Raw genomic sequence first — 20902 nt, forward strand, 5'->3', positions numbered from 1 at the left:
ACCGTTAGGACGTACTCATTTATTTGTTTTAATTCGGCAGTGAGTAATAAATTTATGCCTTCACATAAAAATACATGAATTTGTTTCTGCATTTCGTAATATATGAAGACGAGAGACCGTGAACTGTGATAAGTGAGTTTTTATAATAACTCTGAAGAGTTTATTGGCATCAACAGATTTAGTATAAAATAAGGTTTAGAAAATGAGCCTATAATAACAGACACATGAGATTTATTTGTGATTTTAACCATAATTTTAATTTGATATAATAAATTTCCAAATTTCTTTACTGTTAAGATAGTAACATTTTTTAACAAAAATAACATTTAATCAATTGGTATATTTTATGAGCTTTAGTTTAGTTAATCAAATAAAAAAGAATATAAAAATGTTTTATTATAACTAATAAATTGTAATATAATATCAGAAGAAAATATATCGTTTTGTGTTTTGTTCAACTTGTTAGTCAACATAAATGAGAAGATTTACCCATTTTTTAGAAATATACATAACTGTATTTTCAGTTATTACGGAAATCCTATAAAAATTTAATGGGTATTCTAAATGGATCAGTAAGTTTAACTCCTTATGAAAAGTAATTACCTAAATAACGCAAAACTAACACTATTTAAAATAATTATTAATATATACTTTAATGATAAAGCGTTGAGCAGCTGTCACTAGGCATAAAATAAATGATTATCAGGAAAGAATCAGGATAAACTAGCTGTAAGTAGAATTCTGTCTTAAGGCAATTAGGGCATCGTGCCTTAAGGCAAATTGCTGGAACTTCCCGTACCAAAAATTATTATTTTTTTTAAAAACGATTAAAATTGAAAAATTGAAAAAAATCTACTTCGAAAAAATAAGATTTTTGAGAAACTATAAATTGGACAAAAAATTACTTTTTTTGAAAAAAAAATTTTTTAAAAAAAATTTTTTTTTTAAATTTTTTTTAAAATTTTTTTTTTTTTTAAATGTTTTCTTTATTTTGACATATTTTCGAAGATCTGAACTTGTTTTTCAGAGCAATCGTACTGCTTTAACTGCATAGAGACGAAATATAAAGCGCGTAAGCGCGGCGTCGCTGTCTAACGGGTAAACATTGATACGGAACCCATAGGAAAATAAACAAAATTTATACTTATTGTTAAAATCTCTATAAAATATCTGAAAATTTGATGTGCATATGTCTAATGACCGCCAAATGGCATTTTTTTTTCACTTTTTTCGTTATATCTCCGAAACCGCTAGACCTGCCTTTATGAAAATTTGATCAATTCTTCATCTTGTCAATACAAGTAAAATGGTTTTTGAATTATTAAAATCGGACGCTCCGTTCTCTTAAAAACTGAGTTACCGTTTTCGGCACTTTTTGCCCCGTATCTCCGAAACGGCTAGACCTGCCTTCGCCAAAAACTAATCAGCACGTCTCCTTATCAATACGAATCGAATGTTTTTTGAATTATTCAAATCGGTTGATCCGTGTTCCCCAAATCGTCGACGAAAATTTGTATCCGCACATACATACACACACGCACACACACACACACACACACACACACACACGCACACACACACACACACACACACATACATCCATTTTTTCTAAGGTATGCCATTCAGAAACCTCTGAAACGTAAAGATATATAAAAATTTTCATTTTCGATTTTTTTGCGATTACTATAACTTACCCTACGGGAAGTTAAAAATATTTTTTAGTAGATTGTCTTCTGGCCTATTGCAGTTCGGCCTACCCCAAGATTGCAGTTCGGTACCCACCTCGGTCAACTAGATATCAAGCATTACTGATTTCATTCAAAATATATATCTAATGCATCAGTTTAAAAATATATCTTCGGTGTTAGGGTTAGGGAGAGAAAATTACGAAATTCGAGAATATTCTTTTTTGTACAAAAAATCGGTTTTCAAATTTACCAGATTAATAAAAACTGTTGCAAACTGATTGATTTCTGGAATTAAATCGTTCCAATATGATTTGGAATCGGTCTCTTATGATTCCAAGAATCTTTGTGTGTTGTCTAATGTATGAATCAATTATTATTATTCGATTTTTTATCATTATGACCTTTGATGTCTATATGTATATTCCATAAGTTTATTATAAAAAAAAGAATTTGTCAATAAAATTGAACAGTAAATAATTTCAGTCAAAAATTGCTTTAAAACACAAATATATTTTGATAATTTTTGTTTGTTTGAATTACAGAATATTCGAGCAAAAATTTCTTCTATAAAAGTACAAAACCGGAGGAACAAATATTACTCGAAAATCGGTTTTCTGAAATATTGGTTTTTGTATAAACTCTACTCAGTGTTAAATCAGCAAATTTCAGAATCTATCAGTTAATAATCACAAACTTTAACAGTATTTTAGTTTTAAACTTTTAAACAGAAAATAATCGTATATTATCAAATTAATTAGGAATTATCCATATAATTTCAAAATATTATCAGAAAGTTTGAAGAAATATTAGTTTTATCCATATAATAATATTTACTCAAAAGACGTGAAAGATCGTAAATACAGTTATCGTAAAAAATATCAATATATTTTCAAAATATTTTTAAAAAGTTCAAAAAGATATTAGTATTATTCATATAATAATATTTGTTCAAAAAACGCAAAAAATAATCAAGATAGTTATCGTAAAAATTATCAATATAAATTCAAAATATTTTCAAAAGTTCAAAAAGATATTAGATTTATTCATATAATAATATTTGTTCAAAAAACGCGAAAGACCATCAATATAGTTATCGCAAAAATTATCAATATAATTTCAAAATATTTTCAAAAAGTTAAAAAAAAAATATTAGTCATATAAAATATTTATATAAAAGACGTGAAGTTCCAGCAAATTACCATAAGGCACAATGCCAATTATTATGCACCACTAATTATACATTAAGAATTGCATTATTTCGGTAAATGTAAAGACGATAATAGCGTCTGCTAACTACAAGCTTATTAGTGATGGTCTTTTATAAATGTACTACCTCTCACCAGCATTGGCATTTACATTTTAATTTTAATGTTGACATATAAAACATTGACAGCAATTATATCATAGCCAAGTTTTCTGTATGGCACATGCCGATACTGTTGATATTTGCTTTGATGTAACTAATTACTGTTGAGAACGTGTTGAGTTGCACTTGCACTGCATGCTTAACCATAATTAATAATACAATGTAATAATCCTTTATGGGCTCACATAAACATCATAACGTTTGGAACGCAACATTTCAGCACACGAGGAAGGGGTCAAGTAACTCAGTTCAGTAATTGTGTCAATTGAAAATAATTAATAAAAAATTAATTATTTAGTGCGAATTGACACTGATGAAATCCAATAGGACGTGTGAATGATTTACTCGACAATACATTTATTGTTCATTGTTCTTACGTTACTGGTGTCCATAAAAAACTTTAAATCCTTATTGAACTACATAAAAACGGTGCTATTATCACAGTGAATCACTCAGAAAATAATTTGGTTTTTTACTAATAAATCCCATCGCTTATAGCTGAGTTCACAAGAATAAAGTTTACGAATTAGTTCAGACATTAGCCTTTTGACTTGAAGAGCATTTTCACTATTGATGTAATAAAATAAAGGGGCAGATTCTGCGTAAAATGGATCTTTGTTACGTAGGGGCTATGTTACGTATCGCTTCTCATACAAAATGATACTAAATATGGTCAAAATGCCATGTATTTGCTGTGCAATCAGGCGTTTTACACATAAAATTCAACTTCATTCAAGTGTTATCACAAAGATGCAGTTATGATGAAATGATAGCATTGTTTTTTTAACATTTGTCCGTTTTCTAAGTTAGGTTTTTCTATACAAAACGCTCCGCTGCACAGCAACCGCTACGCATTTGAGCAGTATTTAGTACCATTTTATATGAGAAACCTACCTAACATGGGTCTATTTTACGGCTAAATTAGATCTTTAAAATATATAGAAAAATATATAGAAAATATATATACTCATATTTAATCAATTCTACATTTTATACAAAACCATTCTTCAAGTCCTCAATGTGAATTTGGGTTAAAAAATTAAATAATCCTAATTTAACCCGGAATAAATTGTTCCAAGAATATACTGAACTGCATATTAATTTATGAAATATTTTGTAAAATTATACATACAGTCAACCCTCCAATAATACGGTGTAAGAAATCCGGATTTATTGCAAATTACAGCATTTGTAGCGCGATATATGAAGAACAATTAATATTGAAAACATGATAAAAATATAAATAGTTTTTATTCAATTAACGAATTCATATAAAAATATGATAAAAATAATATATATTATTTATATTGAATTGAAAAGGATATATAAGGATACGATATAAAAAGAAAACAAAACTGATCTAAAAAAAATATTTTCTATATTTATTATTGGCTAATAGGGCTGGTTTCAGAGGTCCCGGGTTTAGATCCAGCCTTGAGGAACTTGATGTCAAGCAGTAGTGACATCGGTTTGAAAAAAAAACACGAAATATCACGTGAGGGAGGAGGGGTGTAGCAAGATATCACGTGTATTTATTTTTTGCCTAAATTTTTAACAGAAATTCTAACATTTAAAACAAATCAATTACAATTAGTTACAATTTTTTCTCGTAACTGAAAATTCACTTAATGTTTGTATCACCAAAGGGAAAGGGTTCAAAAATCCTTAAAAATTCGATCACGTGATTAAGGGATGCCACCTTACATAGCTTGCGCGAAGGAACTTATTGGGCTGTTGAATAAAAACCGTGTTATAGGAGGGTTATCGTAATTTCAGCTCTGCGCACAAGCCGCGTTCCCAGAGTACCGCGTTTTCGGAGAGTTGATTGTTATATATATATATATATATATATATATATATATATATATATATATATATATATATGAATATGTATGTGTGTATAATTCATAAAGAAATTAGTTACGACTTCCTTACACGTCAGACATAATAGTGATAGATAACAGGTAAATAAAATTTAACTGCTTATGTAAAATTAATAAAACCTAATGATTTTGAATATCAATTAATTTCCAATTAATGAATTCTGAAGAGGTCAGAGACCATTCAAATACATTTTAAATGTTGGCCGTCGCTATTAAATATCGAAACAAAAACATTTTACAGTGCCATTATTATGTATTTTCGGTGGTCCGTTTTATATCTTAAAAACACTAATCAAGGAAAGAAAGGTGAAAGTTGATGTCTTTAAAATAAGAACAGTTTTGATTTTTGCATCTGGATAAAAAGAAAAGAATAATGTTTTTGAGAAATGTTAAGAATATTTGAGAGCAATTTCTGAGACATTTACTTTATCTAATGTTGATATCTGTTTTTACAATATTATATAATATTTGTTAAATAAATTAAATTTGATTAATAAATAGGTGAACTCTAATACGTATCTAAACTTGAACATATTATTATACCAATCGTGCATTTCGACTAAATCATAATATAAAATGTTAAATGTCGTAAAGTCTTCAAATTTCTTCACAAATTCAATTTAAACCGTGCAATTACAAGAGTGTTTCCGATTATGTATGGAACAATGCGCCAACACTATTGGAACAAATAAATCGTTTGATAAATGTATCAATTGAAAATTTCTGATTTCAAAAAAAAAAAAAATTCAATTATATAATTAGTTATCATTAACTTAAATTCTTTAATTATTATTACTCGACCTCAATATTAAAAACATAAATTATATATGAAAACATATTAACAGATTCTGGGACTCTTCGGCGAACTAAAAATTCATGTGATAAATGTGTTATGTTAATCAAACGGAACACCTCGCGGGTCTCAATTAATTAGTTAATTATTAAATAAATTAGCAAAATTACCAATAATTTCAAATTGAGCAAATAAATATTTAATTGCTTCATTGGCCGAAAATTTTGTGAACGGAAACGTACTTTTGTCATCATTGACATACATATTCAAAGTTGTTTTTATTAATTTATAATTTTAATCATGTTCTATATTTTTACTTCAAATATTCGAAATTAGAAAATAATAATAAATGCATAATTAATTGTTGGCTGTAAAACAGTTTGTAAATTATTATTTCCCGCTATAATTGATAAAGGTTATAATAAAGTTAGTAAGAAGACGTAAAATAGTCGTAAAGATCAAACATCATCATATTATTTCGTTTCTTTGATTAACATAACAGAATATAATAAAAGTTTTTGGGTTATATAGTTGATAACAGCAACAAAAATGAGAAGATAGCCTGAATTTGTAACAAATACTGAAAATCATTCGTTATACACAATCTAATTCTTTTACTATCGTCATTACAATTAATTACATAAACAAACAATTAAACAACCGAGAAGAACTGAATAATGTGCTCCGTGGTCGAAGAAAGCATCAAAACGTTTCAGTTTTTTACAAGATAATATAAATAATACGAGATTAAAACTTGTGTATTTAAGTCATATGTCAGAGCCTCGGGTTATTAACCCAAATTATATCGGTCTAAAGAAATACTAAGCACACTCATTATAGAATAGACTTTTTCTAAGCCGTAACCGAAATAAAAAAAATGTAAAATGGATGTCGCGGAAGCTTACCTAATTGAAATAATTTTGTAAAAACATTTTATTACCATCAGTAACATAATATAGACGTTATGCATAATAAATGTTGCATTTAAAGTATCCGGTTAGCGCTTAATTATTTTAAACGTATTTCATGTCACGCCTTTCTCTAAACGACATTGTAAAAGACAAGAAGCCTTTGCATGATTATTCAAACAAAATTCTTTTGGAAATTGTATGTATACACTTGCACATTATTTAATCTATGATAGTTATTGCATGCAAACAGGGAGGTATTGAGTATAAGAAATCTATCTACTTGTGAATCTAAATAAAATCACAAATATTTAACAGCAACGATTCTTAAAATAAAATATGTTCGAGAAATGCCATATAAATTGATTTTGTTGATTACAGCATAATCGATTTTATAGTCAATCCAAATTTTTACAACACTACATTACATGTCCATAACATTACCAATGACTATCAACAGCAAAATATATTCAAATGATAGTATTGAAATGCGCTCTTCGGCATTTTGATAAAAATTAATAGCTTAATTTAAGAACAATTATTATAATCATTTCAAAAATATTATTTATATCACAGTATAGTAATGCAAAACCGCGTGAGATTGCAAATGCACCCTGGAGAGAGAGTGAATTAAAACCTAATTTAAGTACGTTAAGTATTAAATAATATTTTTATACAGAGTTTAATTTGATTGTGTAATTAAAATGAGAAAATAATGTCAATAATGTATATATTGTCGATTTTCTAAAGAATATGAAGAAAATATTGAATGGTAAAGTTAAAAATTATATGATATACTAAAATACTTGCGTATATCTAATAATTTGAGTAACGTTGAATATTGATATCTATTGTTTGAAGTAATATTTTTGTATCATAGGTAAATTAGATTCTATAATTAAAAAAATATTGTTAAAAATGTATTTATTGGTGATTTTTTAAATACAGAAGTCGATGACAAAATTCGTTTTTTTTTCAAATATTTGGCAAATAAGATGAACAAATTATTGAATTGTAATAATAAGTATAACGTTAAATATTAGGTAATTTTTTTATCATAATTCAATCAGATTGTATAATTAAAATTAGAAAATATTGTTAAAAATGTATATATTGGCGATTCTCTAAATACATAAGCCGGTGACTAAATTCGTCTTTTTTTGAGCAAAATATTGAATGGGAATGATGAAAATTATGTAATATACTAAAATACTTGCTAATAATTAGAGCAACTTTGGATATTGATAAAAAATATTTAAAGTAATATTTTTGTATCATAGGTAAATTGGATTCTATAATTACAAAATATATTGTTAAAAATGTACTTATTGGCGATTTTTTAAATACGGAAACCTAAATTTGTCCTTTTTCAAATATTTGGCAAATAATTCGAATAAAATATAAAATCCGAATAATGAAAATAATGTGATATACTTAATAATGTGATATCTAATAATTATATATATATTGATATCTAATAATTTAAGTACGTTAAATATTGAGTAATATTTTTTATCATAGGTTAATTAGATTATTTAATTTAAAATATAATATATTGTAAAAAATATATTTTATATATTATAATATATATTGGCGATTTTCAAAATACATAAGCCAGGTGACAAAATTTGTTTTATTAACATTTGGTAAATAATATGAACAAAAAAATATTGAATAGTAATGATAAAAATTATATGATATACTATAATACTTGCATATATCTAATTTTTATTTGAGTAACGTTAAATATTGAGTAATATTTATTTATAATAGTTCAATTTGACAGTATAATTAAAATTAGGAAATATTGTTGAAATGTATATATGTATTGGCAATTTTCTAAATATAAATACAAACTAACAAAATTTATCACTAAAATTCTTGCATATATCTAATAATCATTGAGTAACGTTAAATATTATCATCTAATAATTTAAATATGTTAAATATTAAGTTATATTTTTTTAAGAGTTCAATTTGATTGTATGAATAAAATTAGAAAATAATGTCAAAAATATATATCATGCGGATCAAAATTATAGCCCAATGGCTTATAGAATATAATTGTGCTGATTGCCAGTCAATATATATTAAAAAAAATTTAAAAAAGTTATATATTATCGATTTTCTAAATACACAGGTTGATGATAAAATTCATGTTTTTTTTTTCAAATATTTGGCAAATAATATGAACAAAATATTGAATGATAAAATTATGTGACATACTAAAGTACTTGCACATATCTAATAATTTGTTGTTGAATATTAAGTAATTTTTTATTACATTTCAATTTGATAGTATAATTAAAATACAAAGGCAATTGGCAATTTTCTAGATACAAAGACAGGTTATACAATTTTCTTTTTCAAATATTTGGCAAATAATTTGAATAAAATATTGTATTGAAATAATGAAAATTGTGTGATATTCTGTACCATACTGCTATATAACATTCGCACATTATTTATGTAATATTAAAGTAATCAATATGTATGCAATAAGAATTAAATAACATATGCAGATATAATGTTTATGGTAACTCATCTTACTTTATATATTGTGCAAGAATTAGTACTATTAGACGATTGAACAAAATCAAAATTTTGCTTTATTAATAATTTTTCCCAAATCATAATTTTACCCCATATATATTTCGTATCATAAAAGTATTATATAAATTTAAATCATTTTAAGAAACCTTTTAATTTGCAGAAAAATGTTACAGTCTGTTATGTGATTTTGTGAAAACTGTAAAATTAGTATTTAAGTGTACTTAGTTATTAGTAAAATGTATACAGCGGATGAGATAGAAAAATATTACATGTATAAAATAGAAAATTATTGCACAGAATATATAGTGTATTGCAGTAGGTGGCTAAATGCTCAAAGTTAGCAAGACCATTAAATTAAAAAAAAAGTATTATATAAATATACACTTGTCTCAGGAAATTATTTCTAATTTTTTAGCCTCATAAAACATAAGAATTTTATGATTGCATCGGATGCAGAATTAGTGCTTACGAATGTTGTGTTCTATAATCATTCCATCTACAACAGACATTCATTGTTTGATAAACAATTGTTCATCATCACAATATTATTTTATCGAAATCGTTTGATCGAGTTTTTTAGGAGAAACATTTTTTAAGCAGTATGAATGAGTATTTTGAATTATATTAAGCGTTATATTAAATTTTAATAAACTGGGTATAGATGGCTTACTCAATGATGGCAATAGAAGTAATTTTCTTCTAATATGCCATAACTGCAAAGGGCTTTTATAATTATCTACATATATATTTAAAGAGTACTTCACGGTGTAATGGTTAAGCTCACGGACTCTGATCAACTTGACATCGGGTAGTAGCGATGTCCATTTTCACTTGGAAACATAGATAAAAAATATGTTTGGTGTGAAATGGCGATGGGTAACTTCTCACACTATTCTTCCCTGAATCTAGTTGGAGTTTAACTCAACTCACGGACCTGCCCTAGGGCAGTACTACCCATTATTTATATATTAAAATTTAACGATTTTTTTTAAATGGTAACCGAATTATTGATTACTATCGCTTCAAAAGGTTGTAGATATGTAACCCATATTGGCTTGTTATATTACAAAATATCTGATTGCGGCCCTGTATTTAAAATATAAGCAATGGTACAATCGTACACAAAAAAATGCATGCGTTACGAATCGTCTATGCGAAACATAAACAATAACATAGATTGTTGACGTTAGGCACGTGACCGATTGTCTTATTTTTTTTAAATGACACAATAAAAAATACCTTTTTCCAAATGTCAGCAATTATATATTCCAAGGGAAAACCACACAGCACACTTTAAAAAATATCACTCAATTTGTAATAATTTGTAAAGGTAAACAAAAAGGAAACACTTCTGTTTAACCCGACACCAACAAAAAAAAATTAAATCAAAATTATTTTAAAAAAATCTTGATTTCAAGTATCTATTCGTATATATAATGTCCTATTATATTTATTCCTAGACATTAATAAAATAAACAATGTTTTTCAAACATGTAACGGCGTACGAACAAGTATAACCACTCTCTTCGACGAGCAAAAGCAGACTGCAGAAATTTTGTTCGGAACATGCGGACGAAAACTCCACAAACTTGTAGAACGGTTGCGATATGGAACCCGAGTGAGATGACAACACTTGCTTGCAGTCGGTCGTATCATCGTCTGCTGAGTGCAAGACGCCCCCCGAACCAGTGTGAAAATAATGATATAGCAAATAAGGGAGTCGGAATTAGGGGTGGAAAATTGAAAAAAAATAATTATCGATTTTTTTTTGTATGAAACTTTTACCTTATTATCAAAAAGTAAAGCAAAACAAAACTAGTTGGTATTGGTATTTTGCCTTGGTACAAGTTACATATGTATATACGATATATGTAAATAGTCGACTCAATCAAAAAAAAAAAAAAAATTTATGAGTAAAAGTATTACGAGTGGATTTATTACACATCATTGAAAACGAACTAACACGTTAACTCTGAGTATTTTCTAAAAGGAAATTTTCACAAATTAATAATTTTTATAATTGAACCAGGACTTTAATGGTTTGGTATGTTCATTAAGACCAAGTACTCTATTGTTAAACCAAGTAAATTGTCTAATTTTAATTTAAAAAAAACGTCAAAAAACTACTCATTTTCTCAAACGTTGATGATTTTTTTTTAAATTAAACTACTTGTTGTAAGGCCGTAATAATTTAGTGAGTTCTATAAGACCACGATATATATCGCCAAAAAAAGTTTCATAAAAATCGGTTCAATTTTTTTTTCAACTGTTAATTGCAAAAAACGACTCGGTAGATTTTCACCTAAAACTAATCAGTATCATTCCGTTCTCTAAAAAAACTGATTTACCATTTTTTAATACTTTTTGCCTCGCATCTTCGAAACGGCTCGACCTACCTTGGCCAAAAACTAATCTGCACGTCTCCTTATCAATAGCAATCGAATGTTTTCTAAATCATTCATTCAAATGCCAAAAAATTGTTTCCAAACGTACATACGAAGATATTAACACATACATAAATGCAACAATTTTTTCTAAGGTATTTCAAATACTCATAAACCCTTGAAACGTAAAGATTTTATTTTATTTCTGGTCTTTAATATTTCAGTATGTTCATTAAGGCTAGAAACACTATCGCCAACAAGGTTTCTTCTTCTGGAAGTTTAAAAAGAACTAAATAAAATAAATATATGCATATAATATTGTATTAATATATAACTAATATTATTTACATTTTACATTGTCATTTTTGAATTATTACTTTTTATGCCATATTTTAATAATTTAATATAATATTATGATAGACAAATTAATTTTAATGTTTATTTCTAAAAAGTACATGCTAAAAGAAAAACATAATATTCAACTCGCTCATTTCCATATAGGTAAAATCAACCACACCATTTGAAAATATAAAGTAATAGTATTTTTTGAAAATTTGAGTAAAAAGACTATTTTAGCTTACTACTTTATATATATATATACTTTTTTTTTTAATTTGAAAATTTGCTTTATTTGACTTAAATACATACATTGATTTTTACTTAAAGATACAAATTGTATATACCTATTCTGGGAATATCATTATACTATCATAATTTAATATTGCAAACAATATTTATATGTATTTAAGTCAAATAAATCAAATTTTCAAATTTAAAAAAAATATATAAAGTAGTAAGCTAAAATAGTCTTTTTACTCAAATTTTCAAAAAATATAAAATCACTTGTAACGGCCACAACTTCATTCTTTCAATTTCAGTCGATGTCATTTGCACAGAATATATTTTTATGTTTTTGATGATTTTCAATAAAAAACATAAGTTAAATTATATACCCTTTTCTGCTAATCTAATCATGAGATTAGCAGCTTTTTTATCTAATCATAAGTTAATCTTTGGACAATCATTTGAATGAAAACTATTATATTCTACATGCTGAGTTACATATGCATATTAGTTGAATACATAAATCATATTATACACCAGACATAGCATAAAATCAGCAGCAATATTATGTAAGTACAAAGAAATGCAATTATTGCCAATAATATCTTAGAATTAAATATCCTGTTACAAATAAAATAATATATTAATGCCGAAAGTAGCTAATTCTCAATTAATGTTGTTAATTTAATGTTTATTGGCATGTGGTACCTAGAATCCATTAATTATTTTTAAATCTTTACTTTTGCTTATTAATGACACAATATTAAATTATAAAAATTTTCGATCAATCGATTGCATATGACCACCACTATCTTATTCAATCCTACCTATTTGGGGTTGGTATATTTGCACGCTGCGGTAATAACATATCACAATTTCAGGTACACTCAAACCGTGTTTCGGAAACATGTTCTCATTCAATATATATATATATATATATATATATATATATATATATATATATACATATATTCAAAATGTTGTGATGATATTTATTAAAAACGTAGCTTTATGCATGTCAACCCAACGTATAGCTTATATGTTACATATATTTTCATCATTAGATTTTTTTCAATATCGATTTTTTTCGAAAAATGCCGAGGAAGAAACATTTTCACATGAAAATAATTTCTCATCTATATTTTCAAGTGAAACACGATGTCACTACTTTCTAGCTTGACATCAAGCTGCCCGAGGTAGGTATCAAACGGCAAACCTTTTTGTTGGAAGCCCAAAACTCTAACCACTGAGTCACGGAGAAGCTTTCCATTAAAATATATAAACTTATTTGTAAAATACATAATAATGTTTTAGCATTAAACGTAAATTTATGCAACTATTTTTATACGTATAAAGAATTAACATAAAATATAATGTGAGGATAGTGCCACGTATAAGTAAAGTAATTTTTTAAGCAAAATTTCCTAAAACGGGGCCAATATGCAATAAATATGAGAATAAATAGCAAATTCGTTATTTTATACTCCACAATTTCTACTCGACAGTGTGACTATTATTATTTTAAATGCGTTCTAATTTATAGCAATAAAGATTAACTAAGATGGCATCTGATCTATATAATAATAACTTTCATAATTAGGTCTTTTGGATCATTATGAAATAGAAAGTAGTCAATTTCAATAAAAAAATATGTTAGAGTTACTATCAGCACAAATAGCGTAAAATTAATAAAATTAATGTTTGTCAAAAATTAATCAAAATTGATAACTCTGATGAAAGTCTTCTATTAATGTTTCGCAAAAAAATTATCACGAGCGAAGTTCGAACAAAAAATAATATCTAATATGATTAAATATTAATTTGATGTGAAAGAGCGTAATAATAATGTTATTTATTTTTTAATTTTTAATTTTTATTATTAAAAATATTTGTCATAAAAAGTTAATTGTGCAAGGTTTTGCCTATGCTTTTTGTACATAATATAAAGAAAATAACTATAATATTATTAACAGGTAAATTTTCCGCACAAAAGTGTTAACCTAATTACTTGTAATATTACTACCGTTGTATTATCAATAACTAATAACTAACAATTACCAACTAACATACAAATGATGTAGAATTATAATCACAATCAAAATTATCAAAATTATGGATTGGAAGTGGGAAAATTTGAAGCTATCCAGGCACACAAACACACACACACACACGCACATACACACACACACACACAAACACACACACATATATATATATATATATATATATATATATATTATATAAACAATTTGTTTTGCACTGGTTAATACAGTAATAAATGTTTCTCAAATACTGATTATAAAATAAGGGCTCAATGAAATTTAAAAGTGTTGACGTCCTTACAGAAAAACAAAAAATCTGTAGAAAGTTTTCAAGAAATTAACAATTGAAAAAAATTTTGAAAACGTGTTACATCTTGCTAATTCATAACAAAACTTTTAAAATAGAAGAGGCATGATAATAGAAACTATTAACCCTTTCCAATGTGTTAATGTGTTAATCATTTCTCAGCTAAAAGCATCTGATTTCAAAACAGAATTTATTATTATTAAACTATAATCGAATATAGTGCAATAGTGTTTTGACTTTTATTCAAAATAGACTTATTTAAATTTTTTTGAGAGAGTTATCGCAATGTTATATCAACCTAAGTGTTTCTCATAATATTTTTAATGTTGAAACTATTAGCTCACTGTGATACTTAAACAATTATGAATGTTCTTATCATTAAGAGATTTAGTTCTAAACAAATTATGAAAAAATATCATATTGTAATAATTAAGCAATTTACATTGGTATATAAAAAATAAATAAAATAGCAGAGTCTGGGAATTTTTAGAGGGCGCAATTAAATAAATGAAACGAAAAATAAGTAATAATGTTTTCTATATCAAGCAAAACATTTTGAATAAGAAATTGTGCAAAATCATTTCATACCGGTTGTACCGTATGTATTTTTTCAAATTGTATTATTGTTCAATGTGAACAATTAGGTAAAAATCACTATGTTCAAGCTCACTGAATTAAAATACTACACGTTAAAGGTTCCTTTGCAATTTTTTATTCATTTTGATAGATATCATTTAGCCATCAACATTATTTTTATATACCATTATATGAAGAGTTCGAAATATTTATATTAGAATTATATCATATTGATTTTTCACTTTTTGATATATAAAGAAACTTCATGCGACTTTATGCAAAGTATATGCCTATATATTGTATAAAAAATATTTTTTCCTTATTAGTTACTGTCTGAAATAATATGCTAACAATAATAGAGACTACAATATAATTAAAAAAAAGCAATTAATTTATATATCTTATTTGCGTGTGCAAAAATTTCACGTGCGATTAAAAGTTGAAATAACAATGTTTAAGTTTTAGGAATACATTTTTTTGTATTTTATATTTTTGTATAAGATATAATATTTATAGTTTGGCAGAAATCTAGACAGAATTTATTATAAGACTGTATAGTTCTTTACAATATTTCACAAAAATTTTACACGCAGCTAAAGAAAACGGTAAAACCATCAGCCATCAATATTTATAGTCATTCATTCATCAAGATTTAGATATAAAAATTAATTGTAAGCAATCAATTCTGAGAGTGCAATTTTAACCAATATCAGGTTTTTTTTAACAAGAAAATAATCAAATTTTAACATTTTCCAATAGTTTCAGATAAAATCTTTAAAAAATCTTATCGATCTTCATAAAATTTTATAATCAAGTTTAGTATGACTGGGAGTCAGATTACGTTTTGATTTTGGGATCATTTTTCTTATTTTTTTATGCGGAATTAAAAACAATGAAAATAATGAAATCTGAGAATATAACAGCTTCAGATTAATGAAATCAATGAAAAGCGCGGTAATAATACATCAAAATCCTGAATATCAAAATGTGCCTTTTTTTTATTATTTGGCTTTGCTTACTCTGAGCATTTAGTTACCTACAATATTTTATTTACATTCTACACTAATTTTTATATCATATTCAATCTCTATATAGATTCTATTTCTTACTTATATATTATAGTATTTCAACTCATCTTCTTCACATAAATCCTATTCTTCTACATAGTTCAACTTATCTTCATTTTTCCCTTTTTATCTTCTTACTTCGTTCTACTATTTCATTTTTATTTACAATTCTAATTCAATTTCTATACATTCTAATACCTTATACATTCTAATCATTTTTTTATATACATCTTACAATTGAAAGTCTTATACATTCTGATATTTTTACATTTGGAAGCGCCAGAGATCGAACCAACGATCTCCAAATGTGCCAATTCAATTTAAATGAAATCAGTTTCAATGACTATCTATATGCTTCATGAACATTTTCATGTGTGGCATGCATTGCAGTGGGTAAATCTTCCATATAACTTGTGTTAGCTATCCTGTTCACTTATATACTACATACTTCAACATTCATAATAAGTTAGTTATTTCTTATACTAAAAATTTTCTAAATATTTTTTATGGCTGAACAACTTTTGCCTAGTACAATAATCGTGTTTTTTTTTTAAAAAGCGTTGTTATTTATTTGCGTTGAATTTGTGTGTTAGATATATTTTTTTATCTGAAACAATCGCGTTGGAATCGCGTTTCTGCATGGTAAAAGGTCGTGAAATATTAGTAGTGTTGAATGTACTCCCTTCAACGCAATATAAATCATGATTTGATTAACTTTATAATAAAACACGATTGCATTTGCATATTTTTTCAAAGTCGTTTTTTCTTTATTTATAACCGTGATATTTTATTGAAATGCCGTAACATCCAATAGATATCCAGCATACCGCCGACAGACATCACCGCACACGCTGATTATGAATAATTTATATAATGATAAAACGATTTAGAAGTATTGTTTATTGATTATTTCAATGGAAACTCGTTTTGAAGTAATTAAGATTTAAACGTGTGATTTATGATAGTAAAAAGCGCATCTTCTTACGAAGGTTACGGCTGTCATATTTTATATAACATTACTTTGTTATAAACAAAAGACAAATTGATACAAAATAACGCAGCAGTAAGTTCACTATAATAACACGACATAAAATCGCCCTGGAAAGAACTAAGTCGAATAAAAATATCAGGCATAAAATCCAGAATACAGGTGGTTTGCAATAATGCCTATAGGAATCTGATGTTTTTCATACATGAATGCAGGTGGTTTGCATGATTTAATTCACTTTTTATTTACATTTATATTTTTTCATATTTATCAAAATTTATGTTCATGCATATTGTAGCACAGTAAATATTACTTAACTTGATACCAGGTAATTCGAATGAAGTAAAATGTGATACGATCCAGGATGTTAAGGGCTTGATTCGAATGATACGAATTACTTAATTAGCAATACATCATTAGTAATTTATACTAATGTACCATAATCAATGATTATTTATCAAGGCATTAGTAAATTTGAATTATGATTATGAACTAAGTAAGGTAAGTATATAAGTTAAAATTAATAGTAAATAATTAGTAAAACTTTTATATAATTCATAAATATTATTTCTTGCAACATTTATAAACTATATACTTGACTTTTGGATCGGTTTGGAGAAATCAGAAAGCAAATATAATATAAATTTTAGTATGGCAAAATTTTCGATTTTCAACATTGAACATGACTTGTCGAAACTAAACAATTATTAACGAGGCGGTTTGCAGTGTCATTTTCTGTTCATATGCGATAAATCAAGAACTCTACAAAAAGCAAAAGACATTCACCGTCACTTATATTTTTTCAAGTAATTTATCAAAAGTTCTATTTTGCATGATTCAGCTTATAGTATAAAAATATTCGTTTTCACCTGTTTAAACACATGTTAAAAATATGTTTTTTGAAAACAACTTCAGAAATGAGTACAGAGTGCAAAACACTTCAGCATGATTTTAGTCCGCAAGTCAGAAGTCAGGTGTTTTTTAATTTTCCGGGAAAATACTTATGCTAAATTTTATATATTATCGATATAAAGGCCTTGTGGGAACAGAGTCGTGTGTTCCAGCCCCTGCTTTGGACAACCTGCATCGTGTAGTAGTGATGTTCATTTTCACTTGAAAATGTAGATCAAAAATAAGTTTCCAATCGAAAATAGCCCATTTCGGGCACTGCGGTATGAAGTGGCAATGGGGAATATTTCACACTATTCTTCCCAGAATCGAGTTGAAGATCAATTGACCTCACGGACCAAGGGGTATATTATTAATTAAAACTGAGTGATAAAAATTGAATATGAACATTTAGGAAAATCTGCACGATAAATGGCTTTCGAGCAGATCACAATTATTATGATATTTATTATTGTAATTGCAACAAGTATGTGCACAATGTATGAACATATTTTCCAGATATCTCAATTACTGTCATATGAAAATTAGGTGAAATAGTTTTTGATATGGTCAGCGGTGCATTCGTTTTGTCTTAATGATAAGAGCCTCATCATCATTAATGTATTTAGAATTGTATATATAAATACATATACTTCAGCATATATATATATATATATATATATATATATATACATAAATATATAAGCAACTATAAATATAAATAAAAAGCCCATGTCACATACTGGTACATCCAGCCGTAGTGTACTTGACCAACATACGCCACTTATAAGATATATTGAAGAAATATCGTAAAACTTGTATCAAGTAAAATATTTGTGGATAAGTAAAATGACCACCTACATAATATTACATTCACTAGCTGGAATATTGTGTTGGTTTGTTCAGCATTCCGTTTAAAATAATAAATGATAGATTGAGCACACGCAGTATCGTACCGGCTTCAATCCCATGAATATTCATGTTCTCTATCAGAACTATTTTGCTAATTTAAATAAGTTATATTGGTGGATAAGAAAAAATGAGATCAATGTATTCGAAGAAAAATACTATTACATATGCCGTAATAATTTACATATCTTTCAATTAGCAGGTGCATTAGCAGACTGCATTAGCAATATTTTATCGCTATTTGCATAATTTCTAAGAATTAGATAGTACTATTTTAATCCAATATCACTTACTTGCATTCCTTCAATTGAGCTAATAAATAATTTAATAAAGACTTAATAAAGAATAAATATGGAAAAGCATACACACACGCGCACACACACACATATATATAACAGGTGTTCCATGAGGTAATGGTTAAACGCGCTGCCTTGTAGGGTCGCGAGCTTCAGCCAACCTGACATCGGTCAGCAGCAATGTTCATTTTTACTTAAAAATACTGATCAAAAATATATTTCCTATTAAAAATATCCAATTCCAGGCACAGCGGTTTTAAAGGCAACGGGAAATCTCTCACCCTATTCTTCCCTGAATCGAGTTAGATTTTAACACTTGGTATTTTGGTATTTTTATTTATTCGATCTTTATTTAGAACAGGAAATAAATAATACTAAGGAAAGAGTAAAACTTGTTTTTCAGACTATAATGAATACAATATCTAATACTGGTAATTAATTTTAATACATAAAAAATGAAAAGCTAAAGCGCATTTATAAATTATATTAAAAATAATTAGTCACCGAATTTTACTTTTATTTAATTCTACATTACTAAAAAATTTTAGTCAGAAAAAATATAATAATTCGCGGAATATATTTATATATCCTGAATACAATAATATTTTTATTAAATTAATATAAGTGTCGAATTTTCAATTTGGCACCTGTAAAAATATTATTAGATTTATGCATCAAATGTATAGTCGTGTGTTTATAATTTTGATGAGCAAGTTTTTACAAAATGTTGGTATTTAATTTTAATTTAACATACATTTTATAAGGGATGGGTAAGTAGCAAAAGCGACTGGACCTAAATCAGAGATCCCAGGTTTGATCTCGCTTTTAGGAGCCTGATGTCAAGCAGTAGTAACATCCGTTTTCACTTGAAAATACAGATAGCAATATGCATCCAGGTGAAAATAGCTCTCATACGGCATTGCTGGATCAATAAAATGTTCGCCCTATTACAGAAATTATACTAATACAATTTATTACACAGAGTTGAGACAATTTCTATTTGGGTTGCCGTCTGTAAAACCAACGTAGTATTAAGTCAAATTAGCCAAACAGCTTAAGCCGAAGAAATATCAAAACAGTATATATAATAACAGATACATAATTATTCGTCTTCTACATATTCTAAAGCGAATTGCAGTAATTTATAATCTGTTCGTTGTAAAGTTTTCATTTTGTAACCTCATGAAAATACACCTATCTCCTGCTTTACATAGAAGATAGGTACCATAAAAAACCGTGTAATTCCAGATATAGAAAAAACGTGCTAAAAAATATAACTAAAAAAGATGTCCTTTTTGTCAGTTTTTAGTATGATGAGTAACAAATACACGATCGAAAAATTAGTAGTAATATATTTAATATCAAACACAAATATATTTATACTTATCTTTTGCTATTGCCGTACTATAAATATTTTTATAAATTATAGATAGTGTAAAAAATAACTGTTATATGTTCACTTTCAATACATTTACATTATCAATTATATATGAAGACTAATTACATTTTTTTAACTAACTAGCTCATACACACGTAAAATTTAGTTTTGATCATAAAACGGGGAGTTGCCACCTTATCTACATATTTCCATCATAGACATAGACTATTAAGAATTGGAACTGTAACAACCATTTTGTAGTGTTGTATTTTGACAGCAAAACAATGAAAATGTTATTGTAGATACAAGCAA

General features: G+C 26.7%; 1 protein-coding gene across 6 annotated transcripts in view; it reads right to left on the reverse strand.

Annotated features, from left to right (window-relative positions):
• LOC113376608 overlaps window positions 1–20902 on the reverse strand; it is a 417742-nt gene that overhangs the window by 147081 nt on the left and 249759 nt on the right. For 3 of the 6 annotated variants that reach the window (XM_026616594.1, XM_026616591.1, XM_026616590.1), the window contains exon 1: window positions 10431–10567. The exons of the other annotated variants lie outside the window; for them this stretch is intronic. The gene's annotated coding sequence lies outside the window, so the exon portion shown is untranslated. Of the gene's footprint in view, window positions 1–10430; window positions 10568–20902 lie in introns of those variants that run through there. 6 annotated transcript variants of the gene reach the window in all.

The sequence above is a fragment of the Ctenocephalides felis genome, unplaced genomic scaffold (assembly GCF_003426905.1).
Source record: "Ctenocephalides felis isolate EL2017-DRISC unplaced genomic scaffold, ASM342690v1 CF-g0.4_SCAFFOLD_01886, whole genome shotgun sequence".
Taxonomy (NCBI): domain Eukaryota; kingdom Metazoa; phylum Arthropoda; class Insecta; order Siphonaptera; family Pulicidae; genus Ctenocephalides; species Ctenocephalides felis.